Below are 25,077 nucleotides of genomic sequence, written 5' to 3'. Positions count from 1 at the left end.
AAAACACAAGAGTTTAACTCTACTTTTTGCTGTTTGAGAAGAAGAATCAGGTTCTATTCATCTTTGAATTTCCATTATTTAGAAAAGCACTTTGCACAGTGTGAAAAGCTACAAATTTGTCAGATAAATGTTTTAAAAAATGGTTAAAATGGTAAATTTTATGTTATGTATATTTTACTACAATAAAAAAAATCATCTGACTTGGTATCAAATGTCACTATCATTCACCTTGATTTCACTTCAGGTGAACCCATATATGAATTCTCATCTTCTGTAATTTGTGCTGGAATATATGGTTACATCAATTTTTAAATTTCCTAATAAGTCTAATCTTGTAGCCCTGGAAGGCCAAAAGGTAAGGGAAAAAGGGACCCATCAATGCACTAAGTTGATCAGCAAGTCCCTGAGGAAGTCATGTGCCCCTGAAACTTTTCAGGTCCTTTCCTGTGTGAACTGCCACCTAGAAATGTCAGGGGGCCTGACTGGTTTCTGACAGGAAATGGTGCCACTGAAGTGCAAATTCACACCGAGGAGAAGCTGCAGGACTGGGGCTACATCAACAGCAGGACAGAAAGAATCAGCAAGTCAGATGGTGCTTTTCTTAAAAATAAAACAGAATAAACAAAAAAAAAGAGAGAGCAAAGGGAAAAACATACAGAACTAATTTGACCAAAAACACAAAGTAACTGTGTATCAATAAATGTAAAGTATAGCCTATTTTATAATTTACAGAGAAAATTGTGAAGAAATTTGAAGGCAATAAAAATTCAATGTATGTGCCCGTCCCCACTTCCATGTGTTTCTCCCTAACCTCATTCTTCACATTTTTGTCTCTTTAGATCCTACACTTTCCGTTTTTCCCCATCTAATTATACATTGCAAGGAAATTCCAATACCCATTTATGTGTACTCATCCTACATGCCTGTTTTGCCTTGGGAGGGGAGGGGTGTCATTAAAAATTTACTAAGATCTGTCCTAAAAATTAGGTAAGAGAAAGTTAAGGAGACTATGTATAGTTTTGCCTTAATAGTAAACTCAAGATAAAGATCCCCTAAGGCTATTTTTAAATGCCTATAAAACCAAAACAGTGGTTTCCAATTCTACATTTAATGACTAGGGCTTCAGATAGAAATGAGTTCAATGCAAATGTTATATTAAGTCAAATAATCTGTAATTGAATCTATAAGCCGGAAATACTTTTTAAAGGTTATTTTTTTAAGTTCAGAGACGTTAAAATTTTCCTATAAGTAGTTTCATCTGTGAGCATACAAATTCATCATACAAAAAGTCAACAAGTTGCATTAAGGAGTTTTTCTTCAAATTACTTCTAACAATGTATGCTTTATTATGTTAATAATTGTACAACTAATCCCAGAAAATTGCAAGACATGTCAGTCTACTTCAATCAGAATCTAAATATATATCAACAAGTTCATTTCAGTCCCTCATAAAGAACTAAGAAAAGGTGATATATCACTTAGTATCAATTAACTTAGCCAATTTAAAACAAATGCCTATTATATCCATTGCTAGAAAGTGATAAAAATGACCTTACTCAAACATTGCCTGTGGCAATACCAACTACTAGAATCCATTTGAAAGGCACTTCTGTTTCAAGAGTCAAAATAGTTGATAGTCTTTAACCCAGTAATAACATTCCTGAATTAATTCTAGGGAGGAAAAAAGAAGAAAAAAAAACTGTAAGTATAAAAAGCTCATTGAAACACCGTTTGTAAACCTAAAACTAGAAACAATTCACCACAAGGAAATGGCCAATTTAATTATGGCAAAACTATGTAATGGACTATTATGCTGGCATTATAAACCATATTTAAGAAATATGGGGAAAAGAACAGTACTAAGTAAGAATGACCTGCAGATAAAAGAAGAATTAAGAAAATACATGAAAACATTTGTTGAATAACTGTGGTGTGGCAGTTTGAGTAAGGGGTATTTCCTATCTAAATCTGCATTATTGCTCTCATAATGCTTTAAAAAAAAAAACACAAAATACACCATATATTTTTGTAAGTATGTTTCTTAATATTACTTTAAAATATTAATAGATTTCAAATAGCAATGTTTATTCACAAGACTATAAAGATTAATATGGTCACTCATAGAATTTGTGTTAGTATGACAAATAATACAATAAACATGGCTTTTATATGGAAAACACTTCAAGATTTAAAATGTTCAATTAAGTCTTTATGTTAACAGGATTTTAAAAAGCATTTTGCTAGGTGCTGCAAAAAATTACGAGTAATAGTAAAAAGAGAAAAGGAGCATCACATCATTATGTATTTCCCTTACATCATAAGAGAAAAATAAGGAAGAGCATTTTTTAACTTTTTTAAAAAGGGACATATATTACATGATCAATTATAATACTCTAGAGAAATAACCAGCAATAATATATGACATATAAGAGAGTCTGCAATTATCACTATTATTAATAGTTAACACTAGGGGGGTGGGAGATATGCAAAAAAGGTAAAGGGAACTAAGAAATATAAACTGCCAGTTATAGAATAAATCACAGGGATATAATGTACATCATAGGAAATATAGTCAAATAGTAATTATGGTGACAGACGGTTACTAGAATTACCGTGGTGATCACTTTATAAGGTATATAAATGCATAATCACTATGTTGTACTCCTAAAATTAATATAACATTGTATGTCAACTATAATTTTAAAATAAATTTTAAAAATAGTTAACATTCATTGAGTACTAATTTCCAGACACCTTGCCAGATGTTTTACATAGTTATCATTTCACATTCAGTACAACACTATCAACTGGACAATTTCAGTAACTTCATTTTATAGATGAGGAAACTGAAGCTCAAGTCGGAAACAACTTGTCCCAAGGTTATATGGAGAACATCCAATCAATAATAAATGGGGGAACTAGGATTCAAACCAAGCTCTGACCCTGTATTGCATGCCTTCTCCAAAGACTTTAAAAATTAAATATTTATAAACCATACAAAACGAGCACTTTTATTTATATCTTTTAACATAATCCCACTAGATTTCTTTTCCTCAGCTGTTTCTGTTCTGAAAATGGAACAATTCAACTATGTGACAAGAAAATTCATCACGATTGGTCATCTACTTTATTTTCAACATGTGGTTCCTATTAAATGTTTCTAACTAAATAAATATTTTTTCTTTAAGATCATATACAGGAATGTTTCGTGATCATTTTACTCTTTAGGTCAGACTTAGTTAGGAACAATTAGCCAGAATGTACTGCATCAGATATGCTTTCACTTTTTTCTTTGATGTCTAAGTCACTTGTGATTTCTAAGGTAAGTATTGTGGACCCGAAAAGAAAGAGTCATTTTGTGAACTCAGAGAAGGAATCTATCTGCTGAGATGGACCCTCCTCCCCAATGGTCAACCGAGGGCCCAAATTTTATAAATAAAAGCCTAGCGGCCATTTGCTAACAAGGGCTCTTTAAGTATACAGTATACCTGGAAGAACTTCAGACTGAACTCCTGGCTTCGTGCACTATGCTCCGCTTGTTTGCGCCACGTGAGTCAGCCACTGATGGAAAACCCTGGTTTGTCTTTCCACCAGTGGACTGAGACCTGTCCCATTCAATCAGAACTACACAATTTGGATACCTCATTTACATAAAATGAATCCAATTGAGAATCCAGACGGGAATTTTGGCTGTAAAAGGCGGTCTCCTCTTTGTCTCAGTGGAATACAATTTAAATTGCTACCTGAATCTCTGTCTCCTGCACTGCAGCTTCTTTTGCTCAAATAAATGCTTCTAATTCCTTATTAACAGTCAAAAATTAATTTTGGTTTACAGTATTTCGGAAGGTATATTTATAGGTTTGAGCATCTAGGGCACCCAGTATTGCTCTTATCATTTGTTCTCACTTGTTTTTATAAGCATGTCTTCCTTTATCTATCAGGTAAGTCTTGGGCCCTCGGAAGAGTCTTGCATTCTAACCATCTCCTGAGCAGTTAACTCCTTTCCTAAATAAAATGTTTGGTTCCCTATCAGTTAAGTTCTGTAACCTAATCTCCTAGCAGCATTGCTTATCGAATCTTACTTCTAGACCATGGTAAAGTGCAGAACTCGGGCCAAGTGAAAAGCAGTGGGAAGAGAAGTGTGGGAAGGAAAACGTGGCTGCTGCAGGTAGAACCTAAAATTCACCTACAAATGGGTTTACGTTATATGAAATTCTGTACTTTATTATAAATAAGTGTGAATTTTCTCCGTAGAACTCCACAGTAGATCTTCTTATACTACACTTCCAATGCTTTAAGTGATTATTTGTCTTGAATTACCTGAGTAAATAGAGGGCCAAGCATAACAGAATACCTGCCATACCTGCCGAGAGATTCAATTCAGGGACTAGAATGAAGCAGAGCCAGGGCTGAGAAATGGAAGAGCGGGGCAGGCTTTGCTTTATCCAGTCTGGTAGAGGGCTTACCGTCAAACAGGAAACAGAAGAGAAGGTTACCAACAATAGAGTCCATTGAAGATGGAAGAGCAACCTCTCGGATAAAGCATATGAGTCAGAAAAGAAGCCACCGGAGAAGAGCTAGGAAGAGTGGACAGTGCTCTCTGTCCAGCAATGTGTGATTTCTCTCCTATGTTATTACTTGTCTGTTCTCCTACCTGAATCAGATCGTATCTTTTCCTGTATCAACCTCCAGTCCAGTGAAATAACAATTCCCTTCATAAGCAGAGGATATGTCACCCTATCTTAAGATGGGCCTTAACAAAACTTTTAAATATCTACATGAGGAAAGGCAAAAAAAATCTAAACAGCTCCACTGTTCCAGAGCAAAGCCTGGCTGTCATTTGCTTACCCTCTCTGACTCTGGCCCACTTCCAGTCAGTATAACTGTAAGAGAAAATAGCTGTATTCTACAGATAATATTCAAGTCACTTATCATCACATCTTAGAAGCTATGGCAGTCCATAAAGAATACATTTATATGTTAATGAAAACCACAAAAGTAGCATTCTTCCACTGCGCCCTGTATTTTTTTATTAAAGTGTAACATTTAAACTAACAAAGTGTTGAAGAGTTGCAGGATTTATCTCATAAAAATAACAAGTTTGGATATAGGTTCTCTTGCTATACCACTTTACAAAAGAGGAAATTGTAACTTGAAGGTAAAGATCTTGCCTAATATCACAGAGATGAAATCAAGCGACTAAGGTAGGACTCAACTTCAATCTCTCCAATTCCAATCTGAATTTTGAAACACTACACTACACTGTAAATTGTTAAAATCTACTTTCTACCCTTTTTAATATATAAAAGGCATTATATTTAATAAAAAGGAGGAGAAGGTAGAGGAGGAGGAAAAGGAAGGAAACAACTGTGTACCAATACATACCAGGGATTATGCTATATATCCTGGAACCACAAAGATTAGGAAAATAGTCCCGGTCTTGGTGGGTTCATAGGCTCCAACAATTCACCATTCCTTCTAGATGGAAACCCTCCTTCGTCCACCAAACCCCATCTTTATGCTCTTTCAAAATTCTTGCTTGGTTTCTCCATTATGCCTTCCTTAACTAATTCTCCATATTTACCCAATCAGTCTAGCAATGCTATTGTATTTGATATAGCATGTGATTTAAATTTCATTCCTGTAATTTCTGTTGTTTGAATGGCTCATGCATTAAATTTACATTCAACAAATACAGACATGGTGTCTTCTACTTTGTTCTAAATGCCCAATTGTACCAACCATACACTGAATATTAAGTATCAAGTAGAGTATACAATTCAGTTTGATAAGGGAGAATCTCAGATACAGAGAAACAGATTAACCTTAATTCTACTTTTATGAGAAATTATCGTCATAAGCCTCTTATTTTGAGGATGTGTATGTTACTGATAATAATCTAATTTTTGTGTAAGGCACAAAAGTATTCATTACTAATAAAAATAATCAACTTGATTTAAATCATTACTATGAAAGAGATGTCATCTTTTACCAAACCAAAATTTATGACTACATATACACAGACACCCTTAATATGCTACCTGTGGAGTCACAGATAACTTTCTTTCCCCTATAAAGAGTACATCATAAAAGAATAAAATAACAAAATGGTTAATATCAGTAGAATATAAACATATTACTTAATATTTTATGTATTTTTTTATAGTCACCAAAAGATCAAGTGACATTTATATTATTTAACAAAGTGAACTAAAATATTGATACCGTCACTAACCAAAACAATATTTAATTTGCCAGATTAAGGAATTTAAATATGTTCTACAATGTTGCAATAAAAGATTAGAAAGCTTTTTTTGGTAATTCACTATTCCACATGATCCGTTCCCAGTAAGTACACATCTTCTAAAAAACAAGTGTGTGCTTTTACATTTTCATTCAGTTATTAATATATATTTCAACAGATAAAAATAGGGTACTTTAAATATTGGACTAAGTGATGCAATCTTCATCTTTTTATTCATAATATTTTTAGGCAAGTAGTTAGGAATAATCCCCTTTGGGAATCGTTACAGAAGAAACCTTTTTACTGAGGTGGAAAGTCAAACTAAATGATGTCCAAAGCCTCATCCAAACCAGAATTTCTTAATTAAGAACTCTGTTCACAAGTGTGCAAAGCCCCAATCAGACTGATCAGCTTCATTATTTCTCACATAAAATCCATTGAATACTCAATGTTATAAAAATACAATTTGAAAATTGAAAATAAAATGTTATGATGTATAATAGATACTTCCAAAATCTGTTAAGCATAGACTACTTTTTTTTCTTGTTTTAGTTTCAGGTGTACAAAACAATGTTAATAGACATTTACACCCCTCACAAAGTGATAACATTCCTCCCCCAAACTACTACCCCTCTGACATCGTATATATCTGTTACAATACCATTGACTATATGCCCTAAGCGACTATATATATATATATATATATATATATATATATATATATATAAATGTCAACTATAATTTAATATATATAGAATAATAATGAATGTCAACTATAATTTAATATATATAAATATATATTGAATAATAATGAATGTCAACTATAGTTGACATTCATTATTATTCAGCTTCAGCTTCAGGTGTACACTGCAGTGATCAGACTCTTGATTAAAGGACTTTTTTTTTTTTTTTTTTTTTTAAAGGACTTTTCTTAATCTGTAAAACTGAAAAGAAACTTTTGGAAAACAAGTATAATTAAGCTTTGTAGAAGGCGTTGGAAAAAATTTTTTTTTAATTTTCTGCACCATTTTCTACAGAAATGCTTCACTATGGAAGCTCTCTAAAATCTCACCTTACCTTTCACTGCTCCTGAATGACCAGTACTGAACTGTCAGCTCCCATTCTGCTCATGCTTGCTTCTGCCACTTGCTAGCCACGCCCTATCCAGGGTTCAGTGTCAACTCAATGCTTACTTTCTCCACATACCATCCCAATAACACATGAATGTTATTCAACCTTATCCATCTTATATACAAACCTACCCTCATGACTCAGACCTACCCTCATGACTCAGACCTGTATTTTCTTCTGCAGTTTACAATAGTGTGTTTTCTTCTGCAGTTAACAATTTACCACCTGATTATATGTACTATCTCAAGTATGGACTACCTATTTCTTAAATTTTGTTTCCACAACTAGATTGTTAATTTCGCAGTTTGCATTCTTCTTTATTCCTCGAAATTCTTGGTATTCAGTAACTACTTAATGGCTTATTGATAAAAATAAAATGCCTCGATATGGACTTTTTTTAATTTTCAAAAGAAGTGTTTACATTTTAAACTAATATGTGTGTTTAGTGTTCAATTGTTTTTATTCTTTAAACTCATTTTTTGGTATCTTCACTCAAACGTACCTCAGAAAACATTATTTACTGATTCCTAATATGTAACACCTTGTGGGTATTATCAAAAATCTCAACTATATATGCTAATCATTCATAAATTTTTCTTCACTTCTTGAAGTTAAACTTGACACATACTGCATATAAATTAAATCTAGTGCTATCTGCCCTTCTAAAAATCACTGTTTATTGTTTAATATAAACATAAAAATAGTTGTTTTCTAATTAGAAAAGTTATCACATACATACTCCAAAACCCTAAGATAATGTCTAAAAGTATAAACAGGAAAATTAAAATCACTGGAAATACTAGTAGCAAAATAGTAAATATAAGCATCATTACGATATTTGGCCTATGCCCTTTCATATATGCATACACAAGAAAACATTTCTAGAAGCTGCTCACTAAATCCTGCCTGGCTCCACACTTCCTGGTGTGACCTGAAGCTATTCAGCCTCCTGATAATTCTGTTTACTAATCTGCAAAATGGGGCTAATCATAGTTACTCCAAGGAATATTGTGATCATTAAACAAAATAATCAATGTGAAGAACTTAGCAAAAGTGTGTAACATAAAGCAAATTTTCAATGTTACTATCTATCCTTGATATAAATGCTATTTTGTAATCTGCTTCCTTCAATTGGAAATAGCTCATAGACAAATGTCCCTATCAATAAATTCAGAATATTTTGTTTTTAAGTGTAGCCTAGCGTTCCTTATATCAACATACCATATTTATGCAACTAGTATTATTTCTGCTGGGCATTTTGATCACTTCACAATATTTAATAACAATACTCTGGTGAACATAACTGTTGTCAAATCTTTGTACATATTCATAATTACATTTTTGGAATAAATTTCTTGAAGTAAAATGTCTGACCCAAAGGGTACTCTCATTTCAAATGTTGATACATTCTTCTGTATACATTCTTATACAGAAAAGTATAAGGTTACACATGCTTCCTCAGTGCTTACATATTATACGTATGTACCAGAGCCTCCCCAGCATTTGGTATGGCCAACTTTTTAATCTTACCCAATCTGAAAGCAGAAAACATCATTCTACTTTGTACTTCTTGAACTACCAGTGAGATGAAACATGAAGTCATCACTTTACTGGCTTTGTCTTCTTTTGTGAAATCACTCTTCAAATCTGTACTGTGGAGGCAGCAGCCTTCTTCTGATTTAGAGGTCTCTTCCTTAAAAATATTACATTTTCACTGTCATACGTTGCAAATAGTTTGGTTTTTTGTTTTGTTTTTTTTTTCCAGTTTATGGTTTGGTGTTCAAATTTACACAAGTTTTTATTATAGGGATGTATTTAATTTTTCAGTCAAGCATGTCAATGTATTTCCAATTTATGATTTCTGGATCTGGTGTCACTCTTTAGAAATTTCTTCTCCATACAGACTGATGAAAGTATTCGCCTAAATCTTATTTCAGTATCTTTGGTATATTACTCTGATTCAGTTTTTATGAAGCAAAGCATTAGGAAGATGTATTTGAAATCTTCAAGTATTACTTTTGAAAATATCTCAGGTTGAACAGAGCATAATTCCTAGGCAAACCACTGTGTTAAGGGTAATATAGAAGGAGCTTTATCTAAGCTTCCAGAGTAGGATAGCATAAAAAGGCACATCATATACATGGGCTTGATATTTTTAGCAATTAATTTTTATCCCAATCTATATACCTCTGCTGTGCTATCCGGGCCACTTTATCCTACAGCTTACTTCACATCTGTACTCAAATATTACTTCTTCAGGGAAAATGGCCTCATGAGGTCCTTGTTATAAAGCACTCAGGATTTTCCCCTGTATTCTATAGCAGATCTCAGGTGGAAGTGATATATTTATTTATATTCATTTGATTCCTGGAACCATGGCAGAAATGATGACAATTTTTTGATCCTCAATGCAGTAGCTGACTTATAAATAGGCGCTCCAACCACGGAGGGAAGATCCTGGGATAGCTTTTTTGTTTCTTGTTTGCATTTGTTTGTTTTTCTTTGAATAAATAAAGTCAAACTGAAGCCAAACAAAAAGCTGGTAAATAGTCCTTCTTTGGAAGTAATCAACCTTTCCCTCACACATTTTTAGAAAAGCTGAAGAGGATCATAATCATTTAAAAAATCCATTTCTGATGGGTTAAAATATGAAAACATATTTCATCCTAAAGTGATCTGCTGAATTGTGTTATTCCTGTATCATTTCATGCTCTTAAAAATAAGGAAATAAGCAGCATCCTTTCAGGTGCTCTACAGTTTTCAATTGTACACAAAAGAAATAAAAACCATTTGATTTCTAAGACTGGTAATCAAACAGCCTGAACTCAAATCTGTATAGAGTTTTGCAGTTCATACAGCTTTTTTTTTTTTTAATAAACATTTTATTTAGTATTCAAAACTTCAGTGTAGGACCAGGATTGTATAGTCAAGGAAGGAATCAACCTGAATTAAAATCGAGTAAGTGTAAGGACTTGAACCAAGGACACCTGCCCCCACACCAAATCCAGGGCCACCCCAACACACAGCTGAATCCCCACCTCCTGCCTCTCTGAATGCTTCAGTTTTCAATGCCCAACATTCCTCAACTTCTTAGGAACCAATTCAAAATGCATGTGCTTTAAGTCGTCATAGGCTGCATTCAGACCACTTTTATCATGGTAACAGTGTATTCTCAGTTCTTAAATATTCCATGGCCTATTATTTTAATTACTGGTAAATCTCTCCCCCCCCCCTTATAGATAAATCCTCTGAAGAAATGGTTACTTCTTCAAAGATTAAAGCCTTTTGCAACTTCCCACAGTGCCTAATGTACGAATTAAAAATTGACTGCTAATAAACTGGAGCAGGGAGGCAATGTTCCAAAAAATGAAAAACAAGCTATTTTTAAAGGCCTTGCCTGACTCTAGCCCAGACGCGGTGTCCCCGCACCCACCTGCAGGTTCCCAGATCCACTCAAAGTACACACATGAACACGCCCAATGGGGACACAGTGTTCTCGAGATAGGCTGGAGGTTTTTTAAAAAACTGAGGAGGTGGCAATATTTTTCTATCCCAAGGCCTGGGGAGTGTCCCCTGGAGGCTTTTCTTTACAAAACAGGTTTTTTTCCTGCTGGCTTCCACACAGCAGGAGCTCCAGGGTGGGGGCAAGAGGAGGCAAGGAAGGAAGAAAACCGAGAAGCAGTATCAGCAGGAGAAGATCCTTTCACTCCCAATGATGAAATTCCCAAGAAACTTCCATTACTTTATCTTACAGCATAAAATGTGAAAGGAGAAGTAGGTGAGGGAAGAGGGAGACAAGGTACCTTCTCTTCCACTCCAGGACAGGTCTCGTGTTGATGAATTCATAGCCCAAGTGTCAACTCTGCCATGCTGCCTATTTTTACCTTTGTAATAAAGAGTAAAAGATGTTCGTTCTTAAAACTCCATGCCATGTCCTAAAGGGAAAAATTGTATAGGCACCTGCTTTTTTTTCCCCTCTATACCAAAAGTTTCCTCCTTGCTTGTGTAAACATGGGTGGCTATCTCTTCCACCCAGCCTGCTGTATTCACCCTAAGCGATGGATTCCCTTTCACACACCCAGTCACACATTTAAACAGGCTAAGCCTGCTGCATGCCTCCATCTATACAGAGTCAATTACACACAAGACAGCCATACTCACACCAATTAAAACCCACTCGGGGCGGCCAGTTGGCTCAGTTGGTTAGAACGCAGTGCTCCTAAAACCCAGGTAGCCGGTTCGAATCCCACGTGGACCAGTGAGCTGCGCCCTCCACATGCTTTCCATCCACAACTAGATGGAAAAAAACAACGACTTGACTTGGAGTTGATGGGTCCTGGAAAAACACACTGTTCCCCAATATTCCCCAATAAAATTAAAAAAAAAAAAAAAAAAGAAACCCACTCGACACTCCATTTCATCGCACATGAGACTACATATCCATTTTTTTACTCTTAAGACAATTTTCTCAGATGAACCAGTCAATGTTTAACAATGGGGGTCTCCATTTTTAGCATTCTATTTACATCTTGCAACCTCAGACATTTTCTGGATAAGGTGAATACATTGAGTGGTCTGAAATTTCCGATTAATGGGAGTGGACTCCCATTATGATAATGCTGCCAATTTATAACTTTAGGGAAATCCACTTTAAGATAATGTTTCTTTAAAACAGAAAATGCGTAAACTAGTCATGGGTGAAGGATGACCTATAGACTGAGAAATAGGAATGCTATCTCTTTTCTTCAACAGAAACATCATTTATTTACAAGCCATGGTTAATGCATAAGTAAATGCAAAGCACTACATCATCACTATTAAAAACCTGTTGGGGAGGAACAGGGAAGCCTTGTGGGGATAGATGGGACCACTCCATACCTTGATGCTGGTAGTGGTTACATGAATCTACACATATGACAAAACTGCACAGAACCAGGCACACAAGCACACACAAATGAGGGCATGTAAAAGGAGTGAAATCTGAGGAAGCTCTGGAGATTGTTCCAATGCCTTGGTTTTGACCGTGTACTACAGTCATGTAAGATGTTCACCACTGGGGGAAACAGGGGGAAGGATACAGGGATACAAGACCTCCCTGTATTTGGGGGTGTGGAGGGTAGATTTCCTATGAATCTGTAATTATTTAAAATATATGTTTTGAAAAGAAAACCTGTCAGCTGTAAACACTGTTTTCTACACATACATAACTACATACATTTAGTCAGTCACATATTCATTCAATCAACATTTACTGAGCTCATAGTACTGCCTGTCATTGCTCAGCATGCTGGGACATAAAATGATCCAGTCTTTGATCCTGAGGAAGCCACAGTGTAGTCACCCACCGCAAAAGCAGTCTGTGGAGGGAAGAGAAGGTACAATCGGACTTTATGTGGAGAAGACGGAGAACGATGGTTTGCGTTGTTCCCTGTAATGCTGACCTTTAAATGAAGTTGATTTCTAATCACCATTCCATCCACAAAATCAATGATTATGTATGACTAATATAACATGGTCATGTCAACCTAAAGTTTACATCCTTAAAAATCTCAACCCAGGAGTGGTTTTGCTGAAGATATTTCTAATTTAAGGGCAAAGAAATGTTCAGTTGACATAAGCTGACTTCTCTGAAGAAAGATCACAGTGCTTTACATAAAAAACTCAATTTCTTTTTAATTGTTTTTTGAGGTAGGTCTTGGAAATGCTATTAAAATTATTGAAGGTAAATTTATAGCTTTCTTTAAAACATGTAAAACTAAGGGTTGACAACCTCCCAGAGGGGGGAAAGAGTCTGCAGAATCTCTAGAATTTAAAGATCTGTAACTAACGAAAGAACATTGACCTGGAATAGAAGTTACTAGTTTTCAAAATACAGCTATAGATTCACTTTGCATGTTTTGTACTTTCCTGGAAAAATTTTGTAAAAGCAACAATTTCATTTTATAATAATATGATCTTTTATTTAAGAAATATTTCTCCTTGATTATGCTTAAGTTCCAATTAATCATATCACTTTCATTTTAATTTATCAGTATCTCTCCAAAATTGGCTTAATGAGATCTTTGGATTCCTGCATATTTCTACTATTATATCTGGAAAATGCTGCACCAGAAAACATGATTCTGTAAAAAAAAAAAAATTAAAACGAAATAATGCCATTACTGTGCTTTGGTCTTATTAAAGATGTATTACAAAAATATGCTTTTGGAAATGATAAAATACAAAATAAATGGTCAGTATTATGTTTCAAAATGTAATACAATTAAGATAAAGATGGAAATTCTACGTACATCTTCAGCCTCAGCGTGCATAATCACTAGACTCAGGCAAAAGTGGCAGCGCTGACGCTGACTCACACACAGCACCACCCTGTCACGCCCCAAACCTTCACACTAACCTATCGGCCCCAAATTCTATATAAAATAATGCCTTACAGTTTTCAATGTGTAAAATATGTACTGTGGCCTGCTCAAACAACACTCATGAGAGTAAATCCTAAGAGTTCACAAGGAAAAAACATTTTTTCTTTTCTTTTTATGCTCTTTTTATTGTACTTATATGAGATGGTGAATGCTAACTAAACTTTGAGCAGTTATCATTTCACAATATGAGTAAGTCAAACCATCATGCTGTACACTTTCAACTTCTACAGTGATGTATGTCAATTATATTTCAATAAAACTAGAAAAGGGGGATGTTCAGCAAAATTAATATGATTTACTCGTACAGAATTTTTGTTTTCTTGTTAAATAAAATATAATTGGCCTAAAAAAATTATCAAGAGACAGCTCTAAATAAATGACTATAGACAGCAAGTTATGAAATTGAAATTTTTTTTAATTTTAAAGATGTCATTTAACTCCAAAAAATGTCATAGTGATTCAATGCAATCCTAATAAGAATCCAACATTTATTTAATTATTTGTTTTGTGGAATTTTGTTTAAGTTGATCTAAAATATATTCATAAATACAAAAGGCCAATAAAAAAAAAACTTTTCCTTGCAGGGGTCGGGGGGCACACCTCATCATGCGACAGATGTAAAAAATCGGGTATGATGTTAAACATTCTGGTCGACAAAGAATTCCAACTACAGATATCACGTATGAAAATATATAAATGGTAAATCAGACATACAAGTTCCTTAATGCAAATTTTCTCTAATAAAAATCTATTAGAATATCCTGTCTCTGAAAACTTAATCTGTCCCAGGCTGTGGGAACAACTCGTCATCACTTCCCTTCCATTTCCTGGAGTCTACCATGTAGCAGGCATAGTGCCAAGTAGTAAAAATTCAACAGTCATCCAAAGCAGACAGGATTCATGCCATCACAGAGAGTATCTACAAGGAAGAGAGAAAGGTGTGTTCCATGACACCTGTGTACGGAATTCAGGACTGTGCAGTACAGACCACCCACGACTTCTGTAAAATAACTGACCCCTGGGTGGATGCGCTTAACACCCGCAGTCCTGGATTGGGACACAGAATTCCAGACACCTCGGGAGCCTTCATTAAGCCGAGAGCACTTTCAGGAATGAAATGGACTTCAGTACTATAAACTCGGTGCCAAGGTGCCTACAACTCCTCTCCCTTATTTTCAAACCACTTAAGACTGAGTAACAAAAAAATGAATAAAAAGACTGAATAAGAGGTGCTTAGAATACCTCATTTTAGACACAATGCATGTACTACGTAACAAAGCTATCATAATTAATAGGCATTTTGTCTACAATTCCTTTGGGGAGTGGTCTCCACTCCTTAAACACACACCCCATATACAATATTATAGTACAATCCAGGTTTTTAATAGCTGAGATACTAAAAAATATCTATACTGAGTACCACCAGAAGCTTTGTCTCAGCAAAGGAGGCTAGAATGAAAACCAGCTTTTCTGGTTTCCACCCACAACATCCTGTACCTCTCCAAAGACTGCCTGAGTTAAGACCCCTCCTCTTCCACCCAGACTCTTCCCATTCTATTTGCTGCTAAGTCCTATAGGTTCTGAGAATGACTCTTAACTGGAGACCTTCCTTTCCATTCGCACTGCCACAATTGTCTAGGTATTAAATAGAATTCACACTATAATCCCAAATCACATCTGAAAATGATTCCCCACCACGTACACATCTTACCCACATTCAGCTACTGTGCACAATTTGCCTCCTTAGCACCTTTGCTCGCTCACATCGTTCCTTTCACCTCAAAAATCTAACAAATCCCATCTTCACAACTTAGCTCTAAAACAACTCCCTCAAAGAAATTATGGCCTACTTATCTAACATCTCTGAACCCCTATAATATCTTGGGCCATTCATATGCCTTACAGTGTATTCACGTAAGTATTTACTATGGAAGTACTTACAGAAGGATAAGACTTGCGCCGTCCCACTCAGTTCAAGGATGTGTTTTATTTGCCTTTTTTGTGAGTACTATACCTCAGATGGGACACTATACACAGGAGATGATTAATAAATACTTATCAAATGGAACTGACGAACATTCATGTTAAAATACTGACAGTCTCAAATACAACAAGCATGGTGTCCATGGGACTAAAATTTTGATAAGTAGGAGGACAGAAACTTTAAAATTTCAACGGAGTGAGTAACTGTTATTTTCTAAAACTCATTATCAAAATTACCAACATCCACAGGTCAATTTAATGAAAATAGAATCCAAAATCAAAGATATAGCAATGAAATTTTCCCATATCGCTGACTTAACACTTACGCAGACACACATACATGTATACACATACATACATACATACACACACACACAGAACCAAAAGGAAGGCCCTCAGGGCAGGATAGTAAAGTTTTTACAGCAGTCCTTTAAGTCAGAATGTCTTGGTCCAGTCTTGCCTCCACACTTGTAACTGTGTGCACGGATGCAAGGTATGTAAATTCCGTACACCTTAACTTCCTCTACCGCAAAATAAGGATTATGACGTTGTATAATACCTCCTTCCTATAAAACATGTATCCACTAAGTAAATGCTATATAAGTGTTTAGTAGTATTGTTTTCTGTAATGTATATGGTTTCTTCCTAACTTAATTAAGTATTTAGAATGAGATTATCTACTAATTCTTAATAGATAAGATCTCAAGTGCAATTAGCAGCATGAGGACTTAATCCTGAAAACGGATCTGACCTGGGAGCATCTCCCCGTGCCAGGCAATATTCCATGTTTTCACGGTAACATCAAAAGGTGAGAGGTTTCCAAAGACAGCTAAACAGCAGCAAACCCAGAACAGCTCTGTTTTGATTCTGCTGTGTTCAACACTGTCGGAGTTAGGGCTATAAAAATCCCAGTTACAGTCTGAGTTTGAATTGACTGAAAGACTTAATGGATTGCTGAGTCTTAACATCAATTAAGACTTGATAAGTACGTCCAATAGGGTAATAAAATAATTCAGACGGTCCTCATAAATATGTAACATTAAATATTTGCAATGTGTCATTCAATCAAACAGATAAGATCTATGCTTCAGAGAACAGGAACTCATAAAGCATTTAAATGAATATGAGAAAAGCGTTAACTGAGGCACAAATTAAAACTGAGACAGCACAATGATCTGTATGGGTAGGAAGACTTTCTGGTACCTAGAAATCCCAGGAGACAAAGCAAATTAGGAAGAAATAGAGTAAAACAAGAATCAAAGATTCAAGAAGCAGTGAAGATTAGTCAGGATCTTTCTCAAGATTATCCAAATACAATTACAAAAAAAAACAAAAAACAAAAAAACATAAAGAAAGGTAAATAAGATTCCATGCATGATAAACAGAGTCTGACTAATAGACTGAAAAACCTCTCCACAAGGTTAAACTGAGATTCCCTCTGTGAAATATTATTTTTTTCATTAAGTCTGTAAACTTGAAATAAGGGTCTAGCGCTGCTCTAGCTTTTCTAATTATCCTTCCAATGGCCAGAAGGAAAAAAAATTAAGACCCTCATCTTTTGACAGATTAAACCATTTCAAACATAAAATATTAATGCACTCAAATGTTTCAAAAGGACAGAATATTTTTAGTGATGACTAAATAAGGACGTAAGGAAGGACAAAGAAAAGATACTTCATAGTAGCGTGATTGAGGGCTTTCCGTGATAACACAGGAGCAATGAAACTGAGACAACTACAAAAGTCATTCCAACTTGCCTACAAACACAAAACAGGCCCCAGTGAAAAAATGGAAATTAATGGGTATGTGCGCACAATCTGCTTTCATAATGATGTCAGTGTTTCTTGATAATTTACTAAAATACAGTAAATTTGAATTATACAAGTATCTTGGTCCTCAACCATAATAACCAGTAAAAGCTACCAAGCTCCCATTTCTAAAGAGCATTGATTACTTAATGAGAAAGGGACAGAGGTAATGCATGCTGTAAAAAAACATAGAGGGTTTAAATTTTTCACCTAGGAAGAGTTCTTTGATAAATGTTTGCATTTCTCAATTCAAGGCAATATTTATGTTTTCAATAAAAATGAAAATTGTAATCACTGGGCAATGGATCTAGTTATAAATTAGGCAGATCCTCACAGCAATTGCTGTTTAGGTTGAAACAAGAAAGTAGAACAGCATTAAATACATTAAACACTCCTAAAGTTACGTTTACTGACAATCTTATAAAAAATTGTGCACCTATTCTTATTGTCATCAATAATATACAATATTCTTTAGCAAAACATGTTTCATTTCTATGCCTTTTTGGCAAAACTACAAAAACAAAAAACAATAAAAATATGTGGTCAATCAATGAATAATTTCTTCAGTCAGAACATTAATAAAAACCCCCTTACATTTGCTCTTAGATAAATGACTCATCAGAGTGCCCAAGAAAATAAACCACCTCGCAAAAATATCAATGACAGAAAAACCTATCAGTCCCCAATCTGCAAAAGAATGGTAATAAGGAATGTTTAATTACCGCTAATAGAATGACCTCTATTTAGAAACATTATGGTTTTTATTCCCCCACAGGTTTTCATCTGATCATCTTACTACTGTGTACTATATAGGCAAAAAAATACTTTGTAATTCCTTACTATGGTGTTTCCCCGAAAATAAGACCTAGCCGGACAATCAACTTTAATACGTCTTTTGGAGCAAAAATTAATATAAAACCCGGTTTTATTTTACTATAACGTAACATAACATAACATAATATAACATAATGAATATAACATAATATAACAATATAACATAATATAACATAACAGAACATAATATATAGTATAATTAATATAATATAATGCCGAGTCATATTAATTTTTGCTCCAAGAGACGCATTAGAGCTGATTGTCTGGCTAGATCTTACTTTCGGGGAAACACAGTATACCATTTTAGGTACTAATTTTATTTCTTGTCTCTTTATTGTCATTGGTTCTCCTATAAATTATTCATTTTAACATTCACTGCTCTCTTTGGAAAGAACTACTGAAAAACTGAAAAAGCAAGAAATTAATATTATATATTTGTTTTAAAAACCACAGCAATGTAAAGCTTAATTGTATATATTACAACTGGACATATATTAATATTTATCTCTCCAGCATCTTCTCACAACCAGCACTTCTTCATCCAACAGGCATTCTGCTCAGTCCATGTGTTTGGTAAGAATGTCGCTCCCCGCCAGCCCAGGAGTGGGTCTATGACCTTGACCTAACCCATCTGACCCTTCCCCACTGGTCACCAGGATTGGTTTGGGAAATGGGTGACAGAGGGCAACTGTTGAGTCATCAGAAAAAGTGTCCATGTCCATTCTTTTTCTGAGAATACAAAATGTCTTTATGATAGAGATGACCAGCAGCCATGCTGTTGCCCCATTTTAATAGCTAAGAATAAAGCAAGCAGAAACAACAAAGCTTCAAAGTTAATAGAGAATCCGAGTATTAATGGCGTGATTTAAACTGCTGCATGGGGCCGTACTTAAGAACAACGTCACCTCTTGGATGAACCCATTCCATAAGTCAGTAAACCATACACCTGTCTTTTATGAAGCCAAGTTTGAGTATACCAGTTAGGATTGGGTTTAGCTGCAAGTGTCCGCAGATAGAAAAGGACAGTGGCTTAGACATGACTGCAGTTTCTATCTCTCGCAATCAGAGCGCAAAGTCAGACAGTCAAGGGTTGGTTATGGAAGTTCTGCTTCCCCGGCTCGTGCAGAACCCATCACATTCCAGCTCTCAGCAGCAGCATTCCTCGAGTGTGACCCCATATAATTGGTTTACTATGGCAGCTAGACCTCTAGCCATTGCATCTATATTCCACACAACAGAAATGCAGAGGGGATAAAGATGTGAGGCAAAGGAAAAGCACTAGGTAACTTTAAAGGTGTGTTCACAGAAGATGCTACACCATACATCTCTCAGCTGGAACTGACTTGCCATATCTAGAGGCAAGAAAATGTCATCTTTTTTTCGTGGGCAGTCATGTGCATAGGTCAAAATTCTAATATCATAGAAGAAGAAAAAAACAAATACTGTGGGATAATCAGCCTCTGCCACAGAAGTGTTTCTATAATTTCTAGCCAAGACAATTTATACAAATCATGTACCCCATAATAGGTGTTCTTTCAGTGACTGTAATTTTGTAAAAAAAAAAAAAGGAGAGAAACTTTAAGGCATTAAGGCATTGTAGTACTTATGTTTTTGGGAATCCCATACAATAATAACACACACATCCAGCAATATTAACATCTAATTTCACACTTCAGAAAGTTAAAATTTTAAGAGTAGACCTTGATCATGTAGCCCAAAGTTGTTAACATAAGGATATAAATTCAACGAGGAATTAAAATCTAGACTATATAAGGAAATTATAGAAAAAGATAAGAACTCATTTTAAAAAGCCTAGTAAAACATATAAATGATTGACAGTAGAGAAACTCAAATGGCCAACAACAACATTACTTTTACGTAAAGAGAGAGAAGAGACTGTTCATCGACATTGACTTTCACTTTCTCCCTAATTCAAATAAAATGAAAGGTAATAGATTTTTTTTTTTTAGGCATAGAATGCGAGATGAACCAATCACAGGGAAAAAAAAAAAGGAAAGGTAAATAACAGATGGAAGGTAAATAATTTAGCAGAGCCTAGAAAGCTGAATGAGGCTAAGCCATTGTAAGGAAAATTGAAAAGCAATGTGACTTATCAAAAACCAAAAACAAAACAAAACAAAAAAACTCCGAGAATCTGGGAAGCTGTCAGTTCCACATGACTCTAGAACTGGGGGTCAAATTTAGCTACAACAAGGGATACTGGTTGGCTATTCCTCTAAGAAATAATTAGATTTCCAGATACCCTACCTTACGGCACATGACTACCCTCCACAATTCTAAAACCAGTGGTTTCTTCTCTGGCTAGAATGAAACCTGGGGTCTCTGCTGAGAGACCAATGACATGGAGTGGGTGAGGGAATCATACTGGGAACGGAGGGAGGAAGGGAACAGAGGGAGGGAGGGAAAAGAATGGTGAGATGTCCAGGTTTCTTCTCATTCAGGTTGCAAACTGTTGCCTGGCCTGGACCTGTAGGCAGGTATCCATAAGGTCTTTCTGGAGAACCTAATTAGCCCTAGAACCATGCCTAAAGGTATTTCCTGCCATCTGGGGCTGAACAAAAAGTAGCCTAGACAAGTGACCGAGCTGAGAAGCTCAGAAACCAACTCAGAACATCTAAGAAGCTGTTTAGTGCTCCAACAGAGATTACAAAGAATATTAGCACATTCAAAAAAGAAAAAAAAGTAAAAGGCATCATTAAAAAAAGGATTATTGTAAGAATAAAAACAACAAAAAGTATTTTTAGAAACTAAAAATATGATAGCAAAAAAAGTAAATAATAAAAAGGTGGAAATATTATGTATGACACGATATTTTAGAAAGTAGAACAAAGACAGAAAATAAGACAAAATAATAAGAAAACTGGAGTTCCAGCCCCTGATTTAGGGATATAGGACACTAGGGAAAATGGAGATGAGGACAGCATCAACAAAAGAAGAACCCTCTTGTTCCTCAAACTCTCATTCTTGAAACTCAAGAACTAAATAGATGATGAAAATGAATTTGAGGTAGTAAGCTTTGCAAGAAACAGTGTCCCTGGATCCTCTGTTATGTCTCTATCTGGTTGCTTGCTATCTGAACTCAGTAAATGAGTTCATTTGGATAACAAGAGATTTCTGTATTAGGGGGGAAATATATATATATTCCCAGAACAAGGATATAAATTTACGGAATGATAGGGCCAGCTGAATACCCTGCAAAAATGATGAAAACAGACCACACAAAGGCACATCACTGAAAAATTCAGAACACTTAGAACAAGAAGATACTTCTATGAGATTTCAGGGAGAGAGAAAACACAAGAGTGGGGGGAAAAGTGATCGTGACAAAAGAATTGGCAATCACAATGTCATCCAAATGGAAACAAGTGGAGGAATGCCTTCTAAATTCCAAAGAAAAATTACTTCCAATCCTGAATTCCAGACCCAACTACACTATCAAAGTATAAAGATATTCAAAACATGCTAGATGTAAAAAAAAATATTACCTGTCCTCCAACCTACCTCCCTAATGTGGGAGGATATACACAGCAAAGGGAAAAAACAAAAGAGGAGGACCCAAGAGATAAGGAGACAAGAGGACGCAAAAAGAGGGAAGGACGGTTGTGGCGACTCTGGGACTAGAGCTGCGTACAAGGGCTGAAGGCTCCAAGAAGCAGGATCTGACAGAACACCTCAGTAATTTGAACGCATAGAGAGAATTAGACAATTTGAGGATTCAAGCAGTGATAAAAAAAAGTTCAAACGCAACCATAAAAACAAATAAAAATCAGAAAAAATTCACAGGAAAAGAAAAGTAATCATTGCACACAGCACATCTGTAATAATAAGTAATATCTCCATAGGTGTAATTTTATAAACACTTAAGAGGTGGTGTGACTACATTGGAGAGACAGGAAAGTTGTGTGTTTGGTGGGGTGGAGTTAAAAGAGCTAAATCCTCATGTTACATATTGGGCAGTTCATAGATGAGGAAATAAAACAAAAGGAAAAGCAATGTAAAAAAGCGATTTAGAGACACAAAGTTTAAAAACATCATAAGAACTAGGTAAAACAGTTCAGAGTCGTTCCTCAGAAGAATGGAAAAATAGGAGGTGGAAAATAAGCAAAGAATTGCTGCTTTTTCTTAACAAACTCTGTTGGTTGACTTGACTCTTAGAACTATGTGCATATAAAATTTTGATGGACATCAAAACTGAAAAACAAAAGGAGGCTTTCTGAAAGAAGCAGGAAGATGTTCCATGAGGAGCAATGCACAGTGAGAACACACAATATGTACCGGGGCCATGGGAAGCTGTGGGGGCCGAGACCAAGGCATATGGTGAGACAAACCACATGGGGGGGGAAGGGACAACTCACACAGGTAGAGATTTCTTTATACCAGAGACGATATGAAGCCATTAGAGACTTTGAGCAGAGGACCCATGTGACAATTTTAGGAAGATTAATCAGGCAATGGAGGTAGGAGGGGTGGGAGTGAGAGGCAGAGGTTCCAGTTAGAATGATGTTTCAACTAAAACAAGAGTTAACGATGGTCTGAATTTCTATAAAGGCAAAGGATATATGATAATGAGAAAGAGTGAAAGAAGTTAAAACTCACTAGAAATTAAGGAAATACACATCAAAATAACAAAATATTACTTTATACCCATCAGAATGATGAAAATTAGAAAGGAGAATAATACCAAATTTTGTTAGTGATTTGGGAAAAGGGAAAATTCTACACACAGCTGGTGGATGTTTAAATTTGTACAGCCATTCTGGAAAACAAATAAGAACAAAAATATGGCAGTAATTAGCAAAATGAAGTATGTCTGTGCCCTACATAATCAGGCAACTCCACTCTTCTTAAGGACACACGCTTGGAAATGTGTAAGGCAATAATGTAGTACTGGGAGTTGAAGGCTTTGGCGAAACACAGGAGGGAATGGAAAGGCAAAATACAGCAGGTGAACATTATGGAATACTATGCGGAAGTAAGAACTAATAGGAACATAGATATAACTTACAAACACACAGTGATGGGTGAAAGCTGTAAGAAAAACGGAAGAGTTTTACAGCATAGAACCATTCATGAAAATTAACCACACATACTTACAAACACTACCGACAATTCTGCTAGGACTGCTGCACATCCAGAAACATATTTCAGGCACATTGGAAAGTGTGCTTGGCTGGTGGTCAGGAGAGCCTGACAATAGGAAGAGGAGTGAAAGTGGGGACTGAAGATCAAGAAGTGAAATGAGGGAAATGACAAACTCAAAGGTCTATCAGAGGATCAAAGACAGCATCGCCACCCATGCTGTGCCCTACATCGAAACCCAACTCCCCAAAAGAGAGAGACAGAACTGGGATCAAGTAAAGACAAAAAGAGGATTTGGAATCACAAAACAAGGATTCATGTCTGGCTCCCAAATCTTCGAGGTATATGACCTAAAATAAATTATTTTACCTTTCTATGCCTCAGTTTCCCTATGTATAAAAAAGGGAAGATATGATAACTTCTTAAAGTGATGAGGATTAAACCATTCTATGAATGTCAAATTTTTTTAAGCCCAGAAAGTGGAAAACAGTCGAAATGCAAAGCAGCCCCAAAGATGTACCATCAGAAACATGGTACATGTTGTGTAGGTCTCTCTAGGATAATGGTGTCAGAGAGACAAAGTCTCATGGCTGGCCCACCTGCTGGCCATTAGGTAATTCTGAAATTACATTTTTAAATTCATTGTTGTAAACTTTTTTAAAGTTTTCTATTAGTCCCACACTCGAGAAGACTATTTCAACTGAAAATAAGTTTTCTGACAGTCCACAGAAAGGAAATAACAATGAGTCCATTTATCAAAGCTGAGAATCAAGTTAATAGCCAAAAGGAAGCAGATTATCTGCCCTGCCCAACATCACATCCTACTGTCTACAGATCAAATCGCACAGGTCTCAAGGAGAGAATTCTTCCCCCAAAGCAAGCTTTTAAGCCAGTTCCCTAAGTTTTAAGTCAATGCCACTTGGACAGCATATCACAGCCATGAAAGAATCAAGCAGAATCAAAAGTAAACTCCCCTATGTAAGGTCGGTCACACCTCCTGGCGTCTTTCCTTTTCTCCCATTACCATAGCTGAGATGAAAAGTTGGAGGGCAACTAGCTTTCTCTCCCTTGCATATAAATGCTCATTTGTGGCTCATAAGCTTCCAAAATACTCCACTCTCTTGCTGTTAGGCCTTTCCTCATCACCTCTGCCAATCAACAATCTTGCTTTAGCTCTAAAATCTTTACTGTCATCCCTGGCTACATTACCTGGCTACATGGTATACATTACCTCCATCACAGCCACAGCAGCAATCTTTAAGAAAGCACGCATATACTAACTTATACTTACACAGGAGAAAGCCATTGTATCAATCAGAAAATTCTATTATCTAGATTTTTTTGGCCATATGCTTCTAATGAGCATCTTCAGATACTTGTTATAATAAAGTGAAATACCAAAAAGGTTAAGGATGGATTATGTATCAGAGTAAACTATTATATAAGCGAATTAAATTGCATATAATACTTACAGGGAAAAAACTTCATTTCCATTTATGGTGAGAAACTGGCCATTCTAAACATATTTTATTTATGCTTAATACACAATCCTTGT

At 35.6% G+C, this 25,077-nt stretch overlaps 1 protein-coding gene across 6 annotated transcripts in view; it reads right to left on the bottom strand.

The window, feature by feature from the left end:
• KLF12 (KLF transcription factor 12) overlaps positions 1 to 25,077 on the bottom strand; it is a 566,208-nt gene that overhangs the window by 308,140 nt on the left and 232,991 nt on the right. The window lies entirely within an intron of this gene.

Source organism: Rhinolophus hipposideros (assembly GCF_964194185.1).
Source record: "Rhinolophus hipposideros genome assembly, chromosome: 4".
NCBI lineage: Eukaryota > Metazoa > Chordata > Mammalia > Chiroptera > Rhinolophidae > Rhinolophus > Rhinolophus hipposideros.
Note: the sequence above shows the minus strand (reverse complement) of the source record. Positions and strands in the feature narration are given on the sequence as shown.